The sequence below is a fragment of the Ctenocephalides felis genome, unplaced genomic scaffold (genome assembly GCF_003426905.1).
Source record: "Ctenocephalides felis isolate EL2017-DRISC unplaced genomic scaffold, ASM342690v1 CF-g0.4_SCAFFOLD_03570, whole genome shotgun sequence".
NCBI classification, from domain to species: Eukaryota; Metazoa; Arthropoda; class Insecta; order Siphonaptera; family Pulicidae; genus Ctenocephalides; species Ctenocephalides felis.
Window position 1 is genome coordinate 20,149,625 of NW_020539724.1, and position 26,433 is coordinate 20,176,057.

The 26,433-nt window shown below is 28.5% G+C and overlaps 1 pseudogene; it reads left to right on the forward strand.

Moving 5' to 3' along the window:
- Positions 1 to 945: 945 nt before the first annotated feature.
- Positions 946 to 26,309, forward strand: LOC113383555 (annotated as a pseudogene).
- Positions 26,310 to 26,433: the final 124 nt, after the last annotated feature.

A 26,433-nucleotide genomic window follows, 5' to 3' on the forward strand; every position in this document is an offset into this window, starting at 1 on the left:
TCAAAATAATAAAACATGGTGGATGTGTTACTTCGTAATTGTTAAAGAAAATATATGTTAAAAGAAAAGTATTATTTTATTCGGAAGTAAACTCATAAATAATTAAATAAATTCATTCATAACATAACATAAATGAGGCACATACGCTAATTTATATTTTGGCTCAATCACGACAGAATTATCGATCGTGAGGTTAGTAAGTTTTGATGCATTTGGTTCTTCGTATTACTCAATAATGTTTGATAATTATTATTGCAATATGTTGCGCATTGATAATATAAATAAAAATTGCATATTTTGAATAGTCACGCTTATAAAATTTTTGCAATTATTCATCAAAAGTCGATTTTGTAGAGAATAATTGTATTTACTGAGTTAGTGAAACCTTATTTTATTTGTATATTTATTATATATTATGTCGATGTATTTATACTCATATGTAATTGCACTTAAGTTTAGTAAATAAGTAGGTAGAATAGTTAGAGAAGTATGCACTAGTTTAATTAAATATTAAGCAATTCGATAGTCCACGATGTCAATTGCAAATAATATAAAAAACTGCTTGCATGACATGATTAAAATATGCAATTTTTAACATCGGCTATATAGCAATATTTAAAAATGTAATGAAATTATTTTGCCATTTACGATATTTTTATTGATAGTTTTTTCTCTTGTTGTAGCCTGCAATATGTATAATGGAATCGGTTTGCAAACCGCAAGAGGCTCCGGCTTCAGTTTCGTAAAGAAGTGCCTTGCAAAGATATTTCTAGTTTTGGGATTGAACTTGAACTTTTTTAATTTACATATTTAGTTTTCTGTGTTAGCCTGTAATAGTTTTTTTTTGTTTATCAAATAAATATTTACATCTTTGCACTTCATAATTAGTACCTTCATGTACATTAAAGAAATTATCCTTATAAATTTTCATTCTTTTATATTTTTATGCTTAGCAGGTACTAGATTTGTCATAAGTTTATTTGAATCAAAACTAATTTTTGCACTACAATTTTTATTACATATATACATAGAAATTTAAATTGTAGTAATTAATTAAATATTTCTTTATTAAATTTGAGAAAATACTATTTCCAATAGAAAATTATAACTAAAATGATTAATATAATCAAAAATTGTTGGCTCACTAATAAAATTTTAAAATACAATTTCTGCAATATTTTGAGCATTAACTAATTACTAAATATTAATTACTATATAAAAAGGTATTATTTTCTGTATTTTTAATTATTTGTATGCGAAACTTATTGATTATTGAAGTATTTTCACTGTCACAATATATAATTGCATATATTATTTTATAGAATATTTCAATACATTTAATTATTCCATTATTGAACTTTATTTTATATTTCATATTCTAGATTACCAAAAGCTGATATTATTGTGAAAGTAATGGAATTCCGCACAAAGATGACCATGTTAGACGATCCTGTTAGTTTACCACAAGATGAATTTGGTCGAGTAATGTAAGTTTTTTTTCAATCAATAGCTATTAATATTTTTATTCAGACTCTGAATAAAATATTTGGCATTATATCTATGTATTATTTATCGATTAAAATGAGCCTTTTATGGAATGAATTCTAATGGTAATAATACTTATTTGAATGGTGTTCTAATTGAATAAAATTAAAATTCATTGTTAATATAGTTCGAAATTATGCTAAAAAGATAATATCTTGCTTCTAAATTAAATTTAAAAGATCTGAAAAAAAAAATACAAATATTATAAGGGAAAATAAAATCAATTACTACTCATAATGAAAATAAAAAGGATGTTTATTAAAAGCCAAAAAATAGATGGAAATAATCATTGCATAATGCTAGTCAGTCAGTCAATTTTTGTTCCGATATGATGAAGTTGATATATCTTGCAATGATATTAGATTTTCTGCTTTATATATGAAATGTCTGAAATAGTAAAGATCAATTTTATTATAATTTTCTTTTCATGAGACTTATTCAAAGAGTGAAATTATTTTAAAAGTTTTTATTATTAAGTAATTCAAAAAAGGGCATTTTAAGAACTGAATATATAATTAAAATGTTATAAAGTGTAAGAATAATTTTGTATCATACAAAAATGATAATGCTCACTTGTGTTTTATTTAATATTTTAAATAAGATGCTTGTTTGAATCATTACTTTGATATTTAAATCACAAAAATGTTTTAGTAACAAAATTAAAAATAAGAAACCTTTTTTGTCTTAACTATTTTGTTTTTTGGTTTTATTAATTCCAATAATTTGTTCTATTGTATTCTTTATTAAAGGTTTTCATAATATATTTATCTCAAAGCTAGTTATGTAGGCACACATACAGTGTCGAAACATATATAATAAATAGTTAAATTATTTATTTAACAAAAAATTTTGCAGTATATTTACATATAGAACTAAATAAATAATATGTAAGAAATTTCATAGAAAAACAAAAACAACAATAATAAAAAACACTTACAATTTTGTATCTAATTATATTTATTATTGTTTTCCTATGAAATTTCTTACATATTATTTATTTAGTTCTAAGTTTTATAGTTATATTGAATGCAACTAAATGAAGGCTGAGATGCTAGTCGAAACGTATGGATTTTAAATAAATTTCTAAAAACTCTCATACTATTTTTATTGATGCAATGTCCGACTTTTAAACTCAAATTAAATATATTACATCAACATTAAATTTAAGACTATTAAATTATATATATATATATATATATATAAATTTAATTTAATTTGAAATGATTTGATATTTCTATTTATTAAAATAAAATTTATTTTCACATCTGTGATGATGGGATGATCATAAAATTTAATATCGTTTAATGAAGTTAATGCAACAAAAATAGTACGGTTTCGTATTTATAGAATTTAAATAAGTAAATTAACATTCATTATATTTTAATGACTTTTTAAATCCAGATAATAGAAAAAGAAAAAACAAATTATATTTCTAAAACAATTTAAGACTACAAAATCCACCATGCATTAGAGTCTCAATTTGGCTCTTTTTCAATGTATAGAACAACAAAAAATTATATAAGAAATAAAATAATAAATATTAAAATGATTTATTAAGTAATCAACAAAAATATTGTAAAGTAAACCACTTGAAAACGTTATGTATAAGAAGTAAAATAATAAATATTAAAATGATTTTTAAAGTAATCAACATAAATATTGTAAAGTGAAACCACCTAAAAACATTACGTATAAGAAATAAAATAATAAATATTAAAATGATTTATAAAGTAATCAACATAAATATTCTAAAGTAAACCACCTGAAAACATTACATATAAGAAATGAAATAATAAATATTGATATGATTTATAAAGTAATCAACAAAAATATTGAAAAGGACACTACCTGCAAACATTATATATATATATATATATATATATTATATTAGGGTGGTTCTTAAATGGTCATTTTCGAATTCCTTGCTCCCAGGAGCTCAAATGGTTCCAATAGATAAAAACAATTCTCTGAAAGTTTTAGCTCTAATATTAACGTTTAGATAGAGCGCAATTCAATCAAAATTTTGTATGGAAATAGCATGGAAAATTTTCAATTTTAAAAATGTTTTTTAAATGTAATTTAGCGAACAAATGAATGAATAAACTCATTCATTGTCGCTAAGTTATACCTAAAACATTTTTTTAATTTTCAAAATTGTTTCATGCTCTTTCCATACAAACTTTGATTGAATTGCGCTCTATCTAAAATTAATATTAGAGCTAAAACTTTCAGAGAATTGTTTTTTATCATTTGGAACCATTTGAGCCCCTGGGAGCAGGAATTCGAAAATGACCATTTTAAGACCACCCTAATATATATATATATATATATATATATATATATATATATATATATATATATATATACATATACATACATACATATACATCATACACGTTCCGCAAGGGTGGGTGCTTGCCAGAAATTGATTTTCTTTGTTCACCCTTGTATTTCGATTTTACCCTATTACGTGACCCTGTTAGTATTAGTCACCCTCGGTTATTTGGATAATGGAATGAGATTGGATTCATTTTAGAATTTTTGGTCTAAATTATAGTAAAATGCAATGAATATAAATAATCTATGTTCTATCAAAGCAAAAATATTAAGATAAATATTTAGCAGTATCCAAGCTATACTTTTATCAAACAACTTCCGCTGGAATGTTTTATTTTTATTGAATATCGATTCTGTTTAAAAATACTACGAAGATATATTTTTAATTTGATACGGTAGTAATGCATGAATGTTATCAATTAATAAGACCCTATTGATATTATTAATGATATAGTATCTTATTGTTTTTTGTTTATTTCTTTTGTTTCCTGCGTTTGTTTGTTTGGTATTTCTATTGTTCTAGTAAATTCGTTTTTATTTCAACACCGAGCAATTTGTTTATATTTTCATTTATGATTCATAACTTAATCAAGTCATTTAGTAATTGTTTTGTTTTTATTTAACAAATGGTTATAAGCTGGCAAGCCGAGTGGTTCTTTCTGACTTTGATATATATTGTATTATGTAATTAATTTTTATTTAACCTAAATATTTCTGTTTGCTTTAGTTTATTTTATTATTGTTTATTATTTTATTATTAACTTCCCGCATAATAATCGCAAATAAATCGAATATCTAAATTTTTATGTATCTTTACGTTTCAAAGGTTTTTGAACATTTGGCATACTTTAGAAAAAATTGATGTATTTGTGAGCGCGTGTGGATACAAATTTTCTTCTACAATTTCGAGAAAACTAATCAACCGATTTGAATGATTCAGCAAACATTCGATTCCTATTAATGAGGAAACGTGCTGATTAGTTAGCACGTTATATTAGGATAAGGCAGGTCTAGCCGTTTCGAAGATATGGAGCAAAAAGTGACAAAAATGGTAATTTAGTTTTTAAGAGAACGGACCGCCCGATTTGAATAATTCAAAAAACATTTTACTTGTATTGACAAAATGAAGAATTTATTAAATTTTTGGAAGGCAGGTCTAGTGGTTTCGGAGATTGAGTCAAAACAATAAAAAAAGCCATTTGGAGGTCAAAAATGATCATTAGACATATGCGCATCAAATTATCAGATATTTTAAAGAGATTTTATAATAAGTATGAACTTTGTTTACATTTCCATGGGTTCCGTACCAATGTTTAACTGTAATACTGCGACGCGACTCAATTAATTTTTTCTACGGAAAGTTCCAGCAATTTGTCTTAAGGCATGATGAAATGCACCACTAGTTATATTATAGTTCATTTTATTTATTGTTATTAAACACTGAAATGACGTCAAAGTTTACTTCATGTGCTACCAATCATTATCGATCCTATAATTCCATAGCGTTATCGACTTTATTCATAATGTTTATAATATTTATATATGAATATTTTGAAAAGGTTTTATTCATATCAATATTACTAAGTCGATGATTCATAACTGTTTTATTATTGCGCGTAGTTCTTATTCGGTCATTATTATTTGTTTATAAACCGTTAATCGTTCTGCTTATGATTAGTTTGCAGACTTTATATGTTTAGGTTATATCAATAACATTTGAAACATAGGAAAGGGAATAACACGTTAGCATTTCATGATAAGAGCTTTGATTTTGCAACTACAAGTTTCCATGTTCTATTCCTGCCTCGAACAACCTGGTATTTTTTTGTATGAATTATAGATCGAACTTATAGATATTTTATATAGATCTTTATTGAAAATATAGGTCGAACCTTTCATCCTATAAGCTGTTGGGCTAAAACTTCTTACTTCGTATTTTTAGATGGTAACCTAATGGTTAATCCATCCATATTTGATGATTTTATTATTAGATAGGGCTAACTTTTATTGGTGCAGCAATGTCGGACAAGGGATATTTTCACTTGGAAACATATTGATGTCTATATTTCCAAGTGAAAATCTTTCTCACTGCTGCCTGACAACAGGCTGCTCGAAGTGGGGATCGAACCTGGGACCTCTAAATCAAGTCCTGACGCTCCTAACCGCTTACCTACAGGCCCAAAATATATATCGAAATATAGATTAAAAAGAAGTTAAAATTCATTTTGTTTTTTTTTTGTTTAATTATATGGTTGACTATTTATGGACAAATTTTTGCGTCCTGTTCAATTCTTTGTAATTCCATAATCTGCTTCTTCTTCGTACTCTTCCTTTTTTATATATATGCACAAATATATGTAAAGTAGTTAATTTTTATGCACAAATTTATATGTAATAGTTAATTTTTATGTCGAAAATATGAATTAGTATTGGCATTGCTGTTACGCATAAAAAGGGAAAATATGTTTTTTTTTATTTATTGTTTTATTGACTTCGTATACGAATACATTAGTCATTTACAAAATTATTAAGTCTAATCACAATTACTTCATCTAAACATTTCTCACCATGACTACATAATATCTACAGTACTTACAATGAAAATATGTTAAAAATAACTTTAGTTTCCCATATATTTCGACAAATAACTTCGTCAAATTTTTGAAAAATGATATTTTTATTAGTATTACGCCAGATTATTAGTCTCTTAATACATATGTTAATATAAATTCAAAATTATTCACATACATAAAGTTTCAGAATGAGTTTAGAAATCTACTTAGTAGTTGAACTTGTAAAACGATTCTAAAACCCAAAAAGCAAACCCATTTTTTTAAATTTTATTAATTCATATAAAAAAATCAAGTAAAAGGGAAATGTTAAGATCAATCAGGTTGATTACTAAAAACTTTTGGAGTGTATATATTACATATTATACATACAGGGTGTCCCAGACCTTGACGTCAAGCCGAAACGAGTTGATAGTATTGATCATAGATAAGGAAATTGGTATTGACCTTAACTGTCCTGAAAAAAATAGAAAAGGAATTCCCACGTTGTTTGGAAATTGTGAGCTTTTAAGTGCGACCTAGAGCTTTAGTGAAAATGTGACATTTTTTGATTATTGTGATTAATTTTTATTAATTTTGTTCATTTAAATTTTGGAACCTTAACTATAGATAACAAATCTAAAACCACAATCAAGAATAATGACACAATTCTCTCAATTTTTCAAGAAGTACGTTTTTTTTTGAACTATGAATTTAAAATTTTCAAAATTGGTCTACTTTGAGAGGTCCTCCTTATAAAAAAAAATACTAAAGTGTGTTGGCAAGTTTCAACAAAAGTTGGCGCATTTAATTAGGATTAAAATTGTAAAATACTTGAATGATAAATTTTTTTTTTTTTTTTTTTGTTACAATTTATTTTTGTTAATCAAGACTTTAATGTCTTATTTACAAAATTGATATGAGCAAAAAAAAAATACAAAAAAACAAAAAATGCAATACATTGAATATAAAATGAAAAAAGTTGAAATAATGATAAAAAAATGGAGTAAAAAAATAAACACCTAAAAAGGCATGATTTTTCCTAGTGCATTATATCATTTTACAATTGATTAAAAGCGCTAATTTTTCCTGCCAACACACTTTTGTATATTTTTTCTTAAGAAGGGTTTCTAAAAGTGGACTAATTTTGAAAATTTTAAATTCATAGTTTATCTAAAAGTCTTAATTCTTGAAAACATGGGGCAACCGTGTCATTAATTTTCACTGTGGTCCTAGAAATGTTGTTTACTATAACTATTTCAAAGTTTAAATAAACAAAGGTAATAAAGATTAATTACAATGACCGAAAAATAGTCACTATTTCACTGAAACTGTAGGTTGCACTTAATAGCTCATAATTTCCAAACAACGTGATTTTTTTATTATTTTTTTAAATTTTTCGGGACAGTTAGGGCCAATTCTATCACCCCGTTTCGGCTTGACATTGAATTCCGGGATACCCTGTATATATATATACTTTAATTTTTATAAGTAAATTCAAAAATTTCCTCGAGGATTTGATTTGAATCTGTTTTTCCATTACACATGCGCGAGGGTGCATTTTGCAAGAGGGGTGAATTTTCAAAGATGGCAGTTCTTACTGTGAAAATGGACTCTCCATACGCGCATTTTCAAGAAAAGCTAAGTTTAATCGTGAATTAAAAAATCGTGAAATAAATTTTTAAATAATTTAATCATAAAACAATATGTAGCAAGTCATTTTTAATTTAAATCATAAATCTGTTAGAACAAATAAATAAAATGGGCTATAACTTGAAAAGTCCAATAAGAAAAATGGAGATGGAAGATGCTGTATTGAAAATTATGCAAAATTTGAATTTCTGTGACCAATGATGAAATATGTGTTTGTGGATCAAATGATGTGCATTATGTTGACTAATTTGAACAGTGAGATACTTTTTTCAGTGAATTGCGTTTTAAGTAGAGACATCAAACATTTAGAGTGATTAAAAATGTGACTATTTAAACATTCTGCAAAATCATTAAAAGTCTTCCAGATAAATGATAAAATAAAAGTTATTGTATTTTATAAGGCAACAAAATTGCTTTCGATTGTAAATCATATACATATTTTTAATAACTGATTAAAATAATATAAATGATTTATTTAGGTAATCAAATTATAAAGATTTTTTGCCAAGTTGATTAAATGATCTAAAAAAATCACAACGGTCTTCCCCATTAATAAAGCAAATCATATATGTGATAAAAGTCTTCCAAACAATATTTGTTAGTATTAAATAAAATATTGCATAAAATTTAATCCAATATATAATTTAGTGAAAAAGTACTTCCAATATAGATTTATGATAAAGGGATATTCGTTTCGATAATGAGGTATATAAACATAAATCTTCTAACCAGAATAGTATATGAATCGTATTAAACAAGGCTAATAAAAATCTTATTTAATAAAACGCAATCCTCAGATTTATAAATTCTGAAACAAAATGTTCAACAAAGGACGAGACAATGATGAAGCCAATCGCAAACGCAAAAATGGTGCTGTTTTTGAACGCCTTTGGCGAGATACTTTAAACTCCATAAATGTAGATGATTCAAAATTGAAAAATAATGGAACATGGAATAAAATTCGAAATTCCAAATCCAACATCAACAGAAACAATTCAATTATTAACCAAGTCAAAGAAAGACAGAAGAATGGATCTCCTGGATTCCACAATATAAAGAAATTTGCCAATCCGAAACAAAAACTTGATTTGTGTTTCAAGAGACACGAAGAGAGTCATTTTCCAGTTGAGACGAGCAGATGTGCTTGTACGATGGCTAATGGAAATTTTTCACAAACCCTTTTGAGGAACAAGTCATTGATTGAAATAGGCAAAAGCTCATGCAAAGGACATCTTGATGAATCAGATCATTTATGGGAAAGTTGTGATGGCAATTTTACTTACCAAATGCATAGCAGAAATAAAAATGTGCAATCAAATCACGAATTGCCTCTTAAGAGCTTTTGCAAATATGCTCTAAGATCTGATGACGCATTGGATGAGCACTGCTGCGATTTTGACCAGGCTCAATTTTCCGAAGAAGAAAATTTTTCACATCATCAGTATCGTATTCTTCCAGCCACGGGAAATAAATTATGTTACAAATATTCTTCTGGTGTAATTTCTAAAAATGTTAATAAAAATCAAGATCCTTTGAAAAAATCATCTGAAAAATGTGTCAGATCTAAATCTAAATTGTTTGCTAAAGATAATCCTAGTACTACAATTGTAGACGCCAGACAGCTGATTGTGGCTTCGCGAAGCGCTAAAGTTTCTTACAGAAGTGCTTCAAACTGTAAATGCACTTGCCAATGCGATGTGTTGCGATATAGGTAAAATATGTTTTAATATTAGAAATATTAAATTATTACTGTCCTATATTTTTCATTTTATGAAAACAATCAGAACTGTATCACAACAGTTCAGTAGTGTTCTATGAACTGTTGTGATGCAGTTTCTTATAACTGCTCTTCTATAATAGTCCAGTCATTTAAGCTTAAATTAGGTAAGATTCTCGGAATTCGAGATATCCAACTGTAAATCTGTAAATACTTGTATATTGACACCCTAAAGTTGTCTCAAAACCTACATATGATAGGGTGTCAATACCATATGTAGGTTTTGAGACAACTTTAGGGTGTCAATATACAAGTATTTACAGACTTACAGCTGGGTATCTCGAATTCTGAGGTGAACTTACTATGACTGGACTATAAGGCAACCCAGCAGTTGCCTATTCTCTTCGATATGAAATTCCTATTGATGATATGATACATGTAACAATGCCTCATAAGGCTATTTTGACTTCTAGATCTAATTACGATTAGATCTATGTTTTTAAGCAAAACTGATATCTCTACGGCTTGATATCAGTTTGTCTTAGGCGAAAATAGAACCTGGAACTTTGTGATTGCAAGGCTAAAACTTCATCTATTTTTTGCAAATAGAGTATTATCTTCAGAACGAAATTATCTAAATAATATCTTCAAAATAAAGTTATCTAAATATCATTTTTATCTTATATATTACTATTTACGAATATATATTCAAATGCAAAACTTTCCCAACTGCACGAGAAATTCGTGCTTCTCGTTACCAAAAAGGTGGAATGACCATTTATAAAGGACCATTTATAAGATAATAATTTTCATCGCAAATAGGCAATGAAGTAAGAATATGAAAAAAGACGTCACTTAATACATACATACTGGACCACTTAAAAAAAAATACTTTTTTTTAATATTTTGTCCAGTATCCGTTTGATTTTTTAACTGTTGCTGGTCGTTTTGGTATACTTTCATAAGATTTTCGCAAAAGTCTGTAGGATTTTTATATCCCTGTTTTTGCAAGTGTCCCCATTTGAACTTTGAGGGATGATGGTTTGTGAATCATTGTTTAGAAGACTTTTTAGGTAAAACCATGGATTTTCTATTGGGTTAGGATTTGTACTGTGCAGGAAACCGTAAGACTTGGAATTTCTGTCTGCCTTAACATTCTTTGACGATTTTTTATCGTGTTGGTAAGTTTTTCAATTTTACTCACCGGACTATTTTATCGCTTTGATTAAATTTGTATTTAGAATATCAAAATGTGTTTTTCTTTCTTTGTAATGCAGTCGTACATCATCTTACAGTAACCTGCACAGAATCCAATTTATGGTTTTAGATTAAAAAATATCTTCTTGAACATCAAGATTGATTTATTATCACTATCATCAAATGTTGCTACTGACTATTGCAAAAAGAATATGCCAAAAACACTAGCAGCAGTTAATAATCAAATAAATCCTGGACGAAAACATGTGGATGTTTATTTTTCTCAAATAGTGCAAAAATGTTGTGTTGGAATGATTATCTCGTACAATTGGAACGGTTTTGCACTTAAATTGCACTTAATTAAGTCCATAAAGAAAAAAAACTATTCAGTTAAAGAAAAAAAGAGTGCACGTAAGGTTCACATGCGATTGAAGTAAAACTTATTTGCTACTGTATAAGATGGCATTTAAGTAAAAATAAATACATCATATAACAATTTTGTATAATGTTTATTATTAATGTGGTAACACTCGTGATGCACACATTTATTAGTGTCAACCATTATACACATTTATATAATGATAAATTATAAAGTATACACTTATAACAGCATTAAAAATATGTATAATATTTAAAAACAATAATGTAATTCATACTTCAAATATGACATGATCGTTTTGTCATTGTAATTACCATTTAGAAATGTACCTTCATTAGAGAAATGAAGTAATTGCTGAAAATTCTATAATATTCGTTCACAATGTGGATTATATTAAACAACGCCTAAACAAATATTGTTTTTGCAATTTCACTCATTATGTAATTGTGTTTGAAGAACTTTATGTAATTAAAATTAACATACATTCATTTACTGCTTGTATTTTTTTTTAGTTTTTCGCTGGCGATATAATCTCATTCTTTGGACACCTGTAATATCTGTCTTGCCTATAAAATATTTTCGATTTTATTAACTTCGAAGATTTATAGAAACCACGAATAATATAGAAATAATTTCTAATCAATAAACTTACGTTTAGTACACAAATGTTTAATTTGTTTTATTATTTTCAAGGAACAGGGTAAAATATTCTTCTGATACAGGCATTTTTCAATAAATCAATATTTGTACTACGATGTGACTTTAAAATGATTATTTATCTATGCCGAAATCCTTGTTGATATCGGTACGCATTCAACGATGATGCCGGTACGCATACAACGATAGATATCTATTCACATACACGACGACTAATCACAATCGACTCGTATTGAAATGATTTCATCGAGAGCGAATGATGTACAGTTCGGGCGTAACGCAACTTCCGTTGCATTTGTACGGATTTACGCTAGTCGCGCCTAAAGAAGTTTTACTTCAAAAAATATATATATCGTTAAATATCAATTTTTGTAAGAGCGTTTTGATACTCCTTCTGCTAAATCCTAATTTAAGATAGTAACCTAGACAAACTAGACAACATTTGAAATATAATATATTCCTGGATAGTTCCTTACTTTTGACAATTATATCATGATCATAGTTAAACAAGTATATGTATAAATCTGAAACAACTAATAAAATGATCATGATTTAGTGGGCTATGGTAGTTATTAATGACAATATTTTGTTTGTATCGAATTATTATCTTTTCAACGCGCTTTATATATAGAGTTCAACCATCTAATTTTATTAAAATATGCAACAAAATGCTAAGCAATGTTTTTTAAATGTAGCTTTGAGATGTTAACACACTATAGGCGGGCCCCGTAAAAATACTCGTCAGACCAATCTGATATGTGTAGCGGGCAAATCGCTTGCTCGACACGAGTGCTCTTTCCGTCGCCTCGCATGAACACAACTGGCTGTCACATTGAACATATTTTTTTATAACTCTTTTTTTAAAAAAAAAAAAACGTCTGGTTGTTTTGAACTATAAAAAATTATTTAATTAATGCATAATTAAACATAAAACTAACAAAAACTAGTGGCGTATGGCATCGTGCCTTAAGGCAAATTGCTGAAACTTCCTGTACCATAACGAAATGTTCGAGGAATATTGAGTATTGAATGAAATATTTTTTTCCTAAAGCAATTGTTATGTCAACACAATCAGAATGTTTTTTGAATCAATCAATTCGGATGCTTGTTTCTCTCAAAAACTGCCATTTTGTGTACATTTAGCTCCGTATCTTTGAAATGGCTGAACCTGCCTTTGCCAAAAACTAATCACCACTTCTCCCAATCATTACTAATTTAATGTTTTTTAGATCATTCAAATCGGACGCTCCGTTCTCTCAAAAACTCGATTTCTATTTTCTGCACTTTTTGCTTGTATCTCCGTAACGGCTGGACCTGCGATTGCCAAAAACTAATGAGCACATCTCCCTATCAATAGGAATCGAATGTTTTTTGAACCATTCGTGTAAATCGGTTGATCCGTGCGCCCGAAAACGTGAACGAAAAAATGCGGCCACCAAAAACACAGACATCTATTTTTTCTGAGGTATGCCAAATTGTTCAGAAACCTAAAAACCTTAGAAAAATGGAAAAATTTTCATTCTTGATTTTCCGCCCATTACTATATACAGGTTAGTTAAAACTAACCTACGGAAAGTTAAAAATTTAACGTACAGTAGATATATAAACCACTTTTTACATACATGAAATTTATGGAAAAAATCACCCCTTATGAAGAGGTTCTGGGACCCGAATAGCAAAAATAGCTGAACCACTTCAATTAAACTATTTGGTTTCAAAACAACGCAACATTGACCTAAAATGATTCAATAATTGGAGGATTGTCAAATTCTGACCACTCCACTTCTTCATTGTCATTATTTCCAGAATCTCTGGAAATAATCGGTAAAACTCTACGTCTTCTAGGATGAAAAAAATCTTCATCCACATACACTACCAAAATCAGTAATATAAAAATCACTTCCAATTGTGATAAATTATTGGCGCAAACTTTACTATCGCTATCCGATGCCATTATTTCATTATTGCAAATAACAATGTAAAAAAGAGTTGAACTATACAAATCTGACTAATAACTAAAATATTTGATAAAATATATATTGAACACCTTTTATTGTTGTAAATTCTGCATATTTATCTACAAAACCAATTGCGAGTAGCTTGAATGAAAAGAAACTTGAAGATAAAACATATTGTTTCTTATCTTTATTCTTATTCTAAAATCTTTCAATACGTAAATCAATTGAATCTAGAGAAAGTATCAGCTATTCTTTCAATATCATATGCAAACCGATCAGATAAAAGTATTTTGACTCGCTTTTAAAGTTAGTCTATTCAAAGCGTAATAATACCTTGCCCGCCGATAAGCAACAGTCCTCGCAGAGCGTAATTTTACGGGGCCCGCCTATAGTGTGTTATTACCATTCCATAAATCGAACGAACAATTTCAAATACATCATTACCAAAACTAGAGCTCATAATGTAACTAAAATTCCTCTCATTTGTTTCCTTATCATGTTCAATCATTTTAATTTCACAATTACCTTTAGGACCCGCGGCACTCATGAAACAGCAGCAGCCCAACAGGAAAAGAATGCTCGTCTTCGCGAAGCCTTTGGCATTTCTGAATATTTCGTCGAAGGATCCAGTTTCGATCCTGATCGAAAAGCCAAGGAGGATCTTAAGAGATCTGAAGACATCCAAGAGCGGGAGAGGCAAAAACGCAGAGATAAGGAAGATGGTGAGTTGGATGACGGAGGAGATGATGGATGCACACCTCCAAGGGATGTTGTAGGAGAACTTGGGAGCGAATTGGTCGTGACGAACCCGGTCGGAGGGGAAAAGGGAAAAGATGGCAAAGATGGGTGAGTATTGATAAAAGATTCTCTTATTCAAATTAAGTGATTTCAAGTTTTTTTCAATATTAAGTTTTATAAAAAAATGTACTTATCAATAGATTAGGCTATAGACATAAATAGTCTTTTTAACTTGTTTTCACCAGAAAATCCGATTTGTTCATTTAATTTTTTCTCAGACTTTCAAGTTATTTTGAATCGATTGGAACCAAATCTGAAAAAGTATGTGTATGTGAGCCGATTTTTAGCCTTTAGGGATCGTTCAAGTATTACGTAAGCAGATTTATTACAATTATTTCCCCCCCCCTCCATCCCCTTGTCAGCAAAAGTAAGCAAAGCTCTTACACCCTACCCCCATGCTTACGTAATCATTTTGCAATTAATGTAAAAAAATAAAAATACTACCTATGGCGTAATCATCATCTAGAGTCCCCTGCCCCCCATGTCAACCCAAAATAAGCAAATCAACAAGCCCCCCGCCCCCTTTAGTGCTTACGTAATACTTGAACGGCCCCTTACTCGACGTTTACTCAAAACGGCTAAACCGATTTTAGAAATTTAAAAGCCATTTGATGTAACTCATGGTACAATTTTGCCTCATAACATAGCGTTGTTATGGCTATCTTATGCTTGTTTATTAGTAGTGAAAGCTGTGACAATGTCTATCTATTTGCTGTATTTTAGGCGTATTTTACACATAAACAAGCAAGGAAGTATGTTATGATAACAGAATCTTTGATGATGCAGTTACCATATGATTCTTAATCGATTTTAAAAATTCAAAAACTGTTTGAAAGATATTGATAGGGAATCGTGTTTATTAGCTCTTGGTAAAGATCTAACAATTTCAATAATTTGTTGAAAAAAAAATTGTGATTGTTTTGATGAATCTTTGTATGACGATATATATCTTCTGAAACCACATACTAAAATTTTATAAACCTATGATAAAGGGTTGAAATATAAAAATTCATCAAGGTTTAGTATTTTGACGCCGAAGCATTGTACGTTCTTGTTGTGTATGTAGCTACTGATTACAGCTGACGTCCACACTCAAATAAAATGCATTTTTAGAATACGAAATAGATGAAATGAAATAATAATAATATTTAGTTTAATTTATACACCTACAAATCTTGTAAGTATGTTTGAAAGACCTTAATTGGAAGTCGTATTGATTATTTTGTAGTGAAAGCGAAAATTTTATTTTTGGAATAAACAGTAGAACATTTTATCTAAATTAGCTGAATTCCAGTTCATGCAACTTGCCTTCAGGTAAAGTTCTACTTACAACTAGTTACTTTTAAGGTCAAGGTTAAGGGTAAGTTGAGCCTAATAATAAAATTAATTACTAACACTGTATAGGCAAGTTTGTTTTAACATCTTCTCACACAAAAATTTATAAAAATCATCACCTACTTGAATGTGTTAATTACTAAAAACAGATACAGTGAAAACAAATGTTATTTTCTAAATGTTATTATTTCTTTGTTTCAGTGCTAAGAAAGACAAGAAGAAGAAATCTAAAAAGCGCAAACACGAGAGGTAAATACATATTTAAAATTTGATATTTTTTCATTAACAAAATTAATTTTAGTTTACATTTCCATTATCATTTAATGATGAATCTGTATGGACGCATGCTTATAATCATACACAAATATTAAATTATATAATTCAGACATATGTACTACATCTTCATATGCACAAACATTATATATATATATATATATATAATATATATATATATAAATATATATATTTAATACAAGACATATGAAGATTTTATTATTTATCTTCCTTCTGCTAACATGTTTTTAAATAATAATCAAAGGAGAAATGCCAAATTAGAAAAATGAAATCCTACGGTGAGTTGTAACTTATGAAAAGAATATTGTCTAACGATTTGTTTTTTACATTAATACACTTCCTACATGTAATTTTTGAATTCATTTCGAAATTTTGTAGATTTCAAAGTGTTTTCTATAATATATTAATCAGTTTCAATGGATAAAGTACAAGTTGATGACTTTTTTGAAATCTTGTAAAGGAAATTAAATAAATTGAAGCACTTTATAGAATAATATTTAAGATAATTCTTCGTCATGGTATTAATTTACTATTATAAATTAATGTACTGTGGACTGGTTTATTGGATAAATTTGTTAAAGTTTTATAATTAATTTCAAAGAAGTCATCAAAACTATTTTTGCGTCATATTATGTCACAGGTTTTATTTTTATTTGTAAATATTGCTTTGCAAAAGATTCTCTGAAAAATGATTTAACTTCACATGTATTTTTTGTTTCTTTTTACTGATGACCCCACTATCAGGTGTCTACATTAAAGGTAATAATCTAACTAAGTAAAAATACATGGTTTATAAATTCATATAATTATGTAAGTTTTAGTAATTATTAATAACACTTTAAAACTGTCTGTTGCTTATTTTGAACATTTGTTTAAAGAGTTCTCAAATTCCTATTTTATTTTTTTCAATTATCAGTATTTATTCATTCCAATATTTTAAGAATAAGTATAATTTGTCCAAAGTTCAATTTTTTCTTTTCGTGGCTATTTAAAATTTTCATAGACCTCTGTTGCTCTAAAATTCTTGAAAACTTTCTCTTGTTTCTTTTAACTTGCTAAGCTATGCTTATAAGTTGTCCAAGAGTGCAAGTTAAATTAAAAAATAGACAATTATGTTTTTATGTTTTAAAGTTTCTTTGGCAGTTTTGAAGTGTTAAGTATACATGAACATATAAGTATTTGATTTTCATTTCTCTACATCATGCATTTTTTAAAGTATTGTAATTTTGATATTATTGTTTCCATATGCACTGATATAATTTTGGACTAAATCTAATTAAGCTATTTTTTCTTTTCATTAATTTCTTCCAATACCCAATTCTACACTCCTGATAAATATTTTTGATTCATTTCTTGTTCAACGTCCAACTTTATTATTGCAATCCTATCTTGTCTTCAATTTATATTAATAATAATTTGTTTTATTCTTTTTGCAATAAAAAAATCAGGTCAACCTCCAAAAAATCAAAGAAATCTAAGAAGAACAAATCCAAAAAGAAGGATGATTCTGATAGTTCTGAGGAGGATTATGATGACAGGGAACACAAGAAAGAAGACACCATGAATTCTTCTAAAGAATCTGAAAATGAATCGGAGGAAGAGTTGGATAAAAAGAAAAAGAAGAAATCTAAGAAAAGCAAGGTAAGTAAAGTCAGTTCTTGACATATATATTTATTGTCCTTAATGCAGTATACAAAAAAGAAACAAAACCATGTAGCTATTTTATTATGGGCTTTTTTGCTTATACGTTTTGAGTGTGTGTGCAGAGTAAATGATATTTCTAAGGTACCAAATTTTTTCAGATATTTATGGGTGTTACCAAAAATTATAAAGTTTTCTGAATAATTTATTAGCGGAATAGCAATATTATCACAATTTGTAGTAACTTGTGTTTTATTCCAGTTTTGGTTGTTTCATGCATAATTTTCTTTATATTGCGAACTTTTTATCCTCTGGTGAGTTAAGGATCAAATTAATATTAAAAATAAAATGAATCAAATCAAATTAATTAATAAGGATATGCTTCCACTTTGTGTGCAGTATAGTTTATATAACTAAGCCTAGTATTTGTTTTTGAAGTACGGGTGCCTCAAAATAGTTTGTTGCAATTTATTTTTTCTATACAATGGACATAGAAAATGAATATGGCATCATACTTTCTGCTAGATTTTTTAATTTCATTTATATATTTAATTAAATTTTTAACAAATTTGTAAAATACTACGATTGAGATATCAGTAATATATAGTAAATGCGAAAATGTAATTAATTCTCATTTAGTTTTACTTGCATTTTATTTTAATGATTTCTTAAATTCTTATTAAAATATCCTAAGCAAATGCTAAAACAATTTGCATCATTGACTTGTATTCCTAAACTATCCTTGGAGGCTTTTGATAGGATAGGATTCTTACAATTGATTTTAAATATATGAATAATTTTTAATATATGAAAAATAAATGTTATTTAAAGTGCACTAATTTTAACTCAATATGATAAAATATTAATGTGAATGTTCCGCTAGAAACATTTTATTATTGAATTGAGTCATTTCTATAATGAGTGTGTATGTTTGATTTAATTAGTATTGTGTGGTGACAAGAAAATATGTATATGTTTTTACCGTAATATTAACCACTTTTTTATTATATTTTCTACAAATATGCAATTATTTTTATGAATATCTATTTATAAGCATATATTATATAAGACGCGTTAAACTTATAATATTTATAAATCCTCGCTACATTCACATAGGATAGTCAGCCGAATTATTATAAAGAGATTTGAGAGTAAGTATGATATTGTAAGAAAAAGCATTAAACATATAAATTCACTTAAGTTTTGCTATCCTCTCCTGAATCAAAATTTGATTTTGTACTAGTTTGTGTGCAATTAATTTGTCTGAGTTTAGTATTTTTGAGAAACACGATTTTTATAGAATTTCACGATGTTTTGCTTGGATGCGTAAGATTATAAGATTTATTTTATTATTATTTTTTGATTACATTTAAGTTTACATAGAAATAAAAATATATTGTAAGTACATTTAGTAGAATTTTAAAATTACGTGTGTTTTATACTATTTTTTAATTTATTCAAATGTTACTTATTATTTTTTATACAGAAAAAACGAACGTCAAAGAAGAAGCATATTTCAGAATCTGAAGATACAAGCGATAGGTAAGTGTAATTGTAAATATCATATATAATTTTTAATTTGTAAAATAACTTAGTTATGAATTCAGTAATGAATTTTAACATAAGCTGATTTTATCAGTATTTTCAAAATATGACACAGAATACTTTGATAATAACTATTTATTTTTCATTTAGTTCGAGCGAAGACGAAAAACCCTCTAAGTCATCTAAGAATAATAAGAAGTCTGAAGTAGTTAATGGCAAGAATTTCGACGATTTCAATTCAAAACAGACCACTTCTCGCAAACGTTTACCTTCATCTTCACCTGTTCCAAGGGACAGACATCGCAGAAAGTCACGATCCGAAAGCCGAGACAGAAATCGTGTTGCTCCTAACAGAAAACAGAGATCTGCATCTTCTGATTTTGAAGAACGATCTAAAAGACGTGAAAAAGACACAATAGCATCAGCCGGAAGAAGAGACTCTGTATCTCCAGCTGCTTCCAGGAAAAAGGGTGACAGACATGCAACAGATAGAGAAGACAGGCAAGCCTTTGAGGCTAAAAAAGCTAAAGCTAAAGATAGATCTCCTCCTAGAGAAGAACGGCAGAAAATATCTAGAAAGAAAAAATCAAGTTCCAGTGAAGATTCAGATTCTTCTTCATCAGAAGAGGAACGGAAGAAACCAGAAACCAAACCTTCTAAAAAACGACAACATGAAATTAGGGATATATCTGAATCAGAATCTAAGAAAATGCGAAAAATATCCAAATCTCCAGTGACCAAACATCGTTATGTGTCTCCAACTCCAGAAAAATTGCATAAGAGATCTCGAGATGAAAGCTCTAAGGAAAGATCATTTAATAATAAAGGGAATAAGAAAAATACTACCAAAGAACGAACCATTTCTTCATCGAAAAGGGATTCTTCTAGGTCAAGATCGCCAGTTGGTAGAAGAGATCAATCTAACTCTCGTGATGTTCGCAGAAGAAGATCAGTGGAACTCAAGAAAAATCGTTCTAGATCAAAGTCTATAGAAAAAGAAAAGAAACGTGATCGCTCCAAGTCTATAGATAATAAACGACATAGATCTAAATCACCAAGAAGCAGAAGGAATAGATCACGATCTGTAAATGCTAAAAAGAATCGTTCGATATCTCCCGATATTAGAAGGAATAAATCTAAAACACCTGAAATTAAAAGGAGACGATCTAAATCTATTGATGCTAAGAGAAACCGTTCTGTATCCCGCGATGCAAGAAGAAATAAATCTAGATCTGTGGAACCGAAACGTAATAGATCTAGGTCTATCGAACCAAAACGTAATAGATCTAGGTCAATTGAACCGAAACGTAATAGATCTAGATCTGTCGAACCGAAGCGTAATAAATCTAGATCTATCGAACCGAAACGCAATAAATCCAGATCTATCGAACCGAAACGCAATAAATCCAGATCTATCGAACCGAAGCGCAATAAATCCAGATCTATCGAACCGAAGCGCAATAAATCCAGATCTATCGAACCGAAGCGCAATAAATCCAGATCTATCGAACTGAAGCGCAATAAATCTAGATCTGTCGAAGCCAGAGGACGCAGATCGCGATCCTTAGACAGATCTAGATATAATTCTAGGTCTCTAGATACAAGAAGACGAAGATCTCGATCTCTTCGCCGTAGGTCTAGATCGCGTTCGCGGCGTCGAAGATCAAGATCTAGATTGCGTAGATCACGTTCGAGATATCGTAGATCAAGATCTCCTCGTCCGTATGGTGGCAGATACTCTCGTGGCTTCCGAGCACGATCTCGATCAATAAAGTCACGATCAAGAGATCGTTATACTCGTAGATCTAGTAGGTCCAGCAGATCTAGGGATCATTATAGGTCAAGGCGCTCATTATCTAGAGACCGTAGACAGCGACGGACAACTACATCTCGTGATAGAATTTTAGAGAACGAAGAACATAGAAGAAAATATTTGGATCTTGTAAGAGATAGTAGTACCGAAAATAAAGATCCTCTAAACGAGGTAGATCGAAGTCTCGTAGTCGAAGTGTAGAGAAAGTAAGATCTAAGTCTAGGGATGGTAAACGATCGCGATCTAGCTCAACCAAAAAGTCTGTGCAGCAACAGCCTGTAGTAAGATTAAGATCTTCTGATGAGGATACTAGCTCTGATGAAGGTGATCATAATCAAGTGGATGAGGATAAAGAAAAGGAACTTAGATATTTACGTTTACTTAAAACTGATCTTGCAGCTAAGGCTAAGGTAACTAGACTAAAATTATAACATTTCTATCACCTTGAATAAAGCTGTAATCATATTTAATTAATTTTTAGGTAAAAATAGAGAAGGATCGCAAAGAAAACTCGACGAGGAATGACGATTTAGTGGCGGAGTTTGCAAAAATAATTGCAGAAAAGGATAGCAGAAGCGGTAAGAACAACCATCTGGAGGAAAGTAACGATAGATCTTACTCTCCTCCTATCCTCAACCACGCAGAGATATTAAAATTGAAAATGACTCTAAAACAAATGATATCCAAAGCAATGAGTCAAAATATACCAGAAGCCCTGAAAGTGTGAAAAATTGTAAAAGAGAAGATACGCCGGATCGTAAAAGTGATACTAGGAGTGTGAAGAGCATTGATAACAGAATTTGCAGGCTGGATGATGTTCCTCTTCCTGAAAAGGATAGTGATACAAGCGATAAGAGTGACGAAGAAGACGATAGAATGCAACATGTAGCTAGCAGGAAGTCTAGAAGTAGTTCCAGAAGTTCCACTGAAAGGTAGTCATTTATAAGCAATTATAGATTTTTTTATCAATGAATTATTATCAAATTTAATAAACACGCTTGCGTTTAGGTCTAGAAGCAAAGTGCGTAGGGAGGAATCAGCGTCATCTCGTGACAGTTCCAGATCCCGATCTCCCGATCAGCGAAGGAGTAGATCTCGATCTCAGAGATCTCACAAGTCACATACGTCACAGTTATCTCGCAGATCGCAAGTTTCGCATAGATCTGAAAGATCTCGAAAGTCGCGATCAAGATCTCAGGGATCCAGAAGATCTCGTTCGAGTCGCTCTTCTTCTTCCTCTGGCGCTTCAACCACATCTTCTGTTTCTTCAGCTTCATCTACCACTTCTAGTTCTTCTGGAGGAGGTAGGTCTAGATCAGGGAGATCTAATAGATCCAATAGGTCAAAAACTCCTGCCAGGTCTAGATCGCCAAGCATACCGAGGAGACATGGGTCACCTAGCTTTCTTGATAGACGCAGAATCACAAGGTAATGGTCTAATATAGAATTGTTACATATATATATATATATATATATATATATATATATATACGCACACATACACACACACATATATATATATATATATATATATATATATATATCATTGCAATAGTTTTTGAAAATATAAAATAGTAATATTTTTATGAAAAATACTTAATCCGAGGTAATTTTATAATGCGTTTTTAAATTACATTGAATTATTTCAGTATTCAGCTTTTATCTTATTGTTTTTTTGTTTCTATTATCACAGATTTATTGCTAATTTTGAATTGAAATATGCGTTTTATTAATAATTACATAATTGCTATGATATTTCATAAATGATTCATTCTTATTAAAATTATTTAGAGAAAAAATAATGATAAAATTTAAGCATATTCGATATTCTTGTTACAAAGATTGAAACATTTTTGTTTTTTCGCAAACATAATTTGGCAGTTATATGACAAATTTTTAAAAATTGCAGAACATATCTTTGCTTTTCCAATATATAAATATTTTTAATTATGCTTTTTAAAGTATGTTATGCAAATTCAAATATTTTGTACAAGAGTATGCTTTTTTATGTGTACATTTTTAAAATCCAAATATTTTTAACAGTATCTATTTCTTTTTTACACTATATTTTTTTCAGTATGCGTTTTCAATGTATAATATTAGTCGTTGTTAGTTTTCTTCTTCAATATTTTGTTTATATCAAATATCATTTGCATTCTTAAGAAGATGTGCATTAAATTTTACATTTAGATCAGCAAAAATGAATTATATTAACGTTATTTTTTTTGGTGGAAAGCATTATTTTTCTGAATAAAGTAGCATTTCATTAGTACGCAGAGAAAGAAAAATCAAAATTTAATGAATATCTTCAAAGACTTTATATGTTCTTATTATAGCATGATAGACCACGGATCTATTCATAAAAATAAATATTTTCAATTTTTTCTTGCCCTTAATTTACAACTACTTTTTTATAATATTTATTTAATATTTTTTTAAATTTTACTTAGAAAAGTCTGTTTAGAAACTTACTCTTTGATAAAAGATTTATTTTTACTGATAGATCCATTAGTATATTTTTATATTTTATTTATTGTTTTTATTTTTTTTTATTTCAGCAAAGAAAGAAAGCATTGAAAGTAGATTGAAAGTTTAGCACGTTGAGTGTGATTTAATTGATACGATTTATGAAATGAAATATTTTGACTGTTTCTATAAATTAGGAATAAGTTATTGATTTATATAATATCCATTTAACTGAATTTAATAGTTTATATGACACGAAATGAAATTTCCTAGACGATTCATAATGAATTTATAATCAACTTGTATCGTAAGTAATTTTTCTTAACGATTTATCAAATCCAAGGCGTCCGATTTTAGACATATGTAATTAAAAATTAACTTGTTACTTTAATTAATGACTGCTGATTATATTATGATAGTTGCGACTTTAAAATTCAATTCAATGAGAGCGTATTAATTTAATCTATAAGATAACTATTTAAGACTTTTAAGACGGATTTCAGGAAATCGTGATACATCATACAATTTTTTTCTCAATTTTCAAGAAACCCGAGTTTTTATATTTTTTAATTGGCGCCTAATTTAATACTATAATTATTCATAGTATTTAGTGTTTTCTTAGCAATTTAAAAAATATATTATACAAGAGTTATTTTATATATTTTGTATACATATTCATATATGTATATTAAAATGTGTGTAAAAATGTATATTGTATTGATAATTAATTGTTGTAGGTCAATTCATATATGAATTGACCTCTGTATGAAATAAAACATAGTTTTTGTATCTATTTTACGTTTTTGTTTAATTTTTATTTAAAATTTCGCAAATGCAATCTGTTTTGCGCCGGTATAATAAGTATTTAAAATGAGAGCTTGCAATTTAACTTGAACTCTATTTTATATCATAGATAAATAATTATAATTAAACTTAAACTAGATAAATTTACTTCATCACAAACTAGGATTTATTGGCCTAACTAGGTAAGACGCCAAATAGGTTGCATTTACTTTATTTGATATTCTTGCTTTATTTTGTATGCAGTTTTATTATCTGTATTTTTTATTTTTTCAGATAGCAACATACTTGTCATCGAGTAGTATTCTATTATTTTTAGATAAAAATTGCTGCTTTTATGCAGCTTTTATGTGTTCTCTTCAGTTGCTAAAGTGAATTTATGAAATTTCATGGAATCTTTATTTAAATTCAGTAAAATTACTTACTGATTCAAGCTCAAAAAAAATCTAAGCTTTTTGTATACATTTTGTAAGAACAACAATTGATGCTGCTCATGTTGAAATTTGGCATGAAAGGATAGTTTTCATACCATCAACTTTGATTTCATTAAATTTCAAGTTGTGACCATCTATGAAAACTATTGTATCTGTAGTAGTTTCTGAATAGTCATTATTTTTTTTTATTATATAATGTTTATATGTTTTTGTATTTTCAACATTTTTATTTAGTGTGTTACAAGATCAAGAATCGAATGTTATTTGTTGTAGCCAGCAGCTTGCACATATTATTTTCATATAATTTATGCAGCTTTTATGTGTTCTTCAGTTGTTTTCCAGTTTGTAGACACCATGATTTAGTTTGTCATCATTTGGTAAGTTGTTTTTAATTTTTTATTTTTATATAATATTGTATTCTCAATGTATCGAATATACAATCTTTTTTTTTACAGTTTATTAAATAGATTTGTTTTGAATTTTTGTTATATTAAATTTATAATTTAGTTGCTAAAAGTGCATGCTGATTTTGTGCTTGAAGTAATAATAATAAAGTTTTTAGTATATATATCTTAAAATTTTCCAAAAATATATATATGGTAAAATTTGAAATTATCAGTTATCTGAACAAAAAAAAACAGCAATGAATTACAAAACATAAGGAGTTTTCGAAAAATATTTGGATGATATTATCACAAGTTATCGTATTGGCCTTATTCTAGAAAACCAATATTGATGGGTAGGAATATAAATTGATTCTTTCTCACCATGATTTGACATTTTTTAATGAAATACCATTATTAATTTTTTCCAGACCTTTTACTTTAAATTAAATAGTTTTTTCTAGTCTGCACTTTTTGGCTCAATTCATCTATGTTAAATGATTTGGATGACCCTAGTAGCTTCTCATAATAATTTTTGGTTTTTTCCTTTATAAAATCATAAATGTTTTTCAAAATTGTGAAACATTTACCTTTTGTATAAATTGTTTTAATAATTCCATTTTTATCTTTAGTGCAAGGAAAAGGCCAATACCCTACCATCGAGCGACACCATCTTCGCCGTCTTCGATGAGCTCCTGGAGTTCAGAAAGAAGTTGCTCACCAGCGATTTCCGTCAAAAGTGGATACACTTGGTCCAAAGATCAATCCAGAAGTCCCAGTCCGGTAAATGGTACCAGTTTTGAATAACAATGAACCGGTGAACAAAATTTTCACAACAAATATGCAACCGTTGGGTGCTTTTAGGTGAGAATACAACTTAGTACCTAGAAATAATAGCTTTCAAACCAGTTGTTATATCGTGGTTAATGGA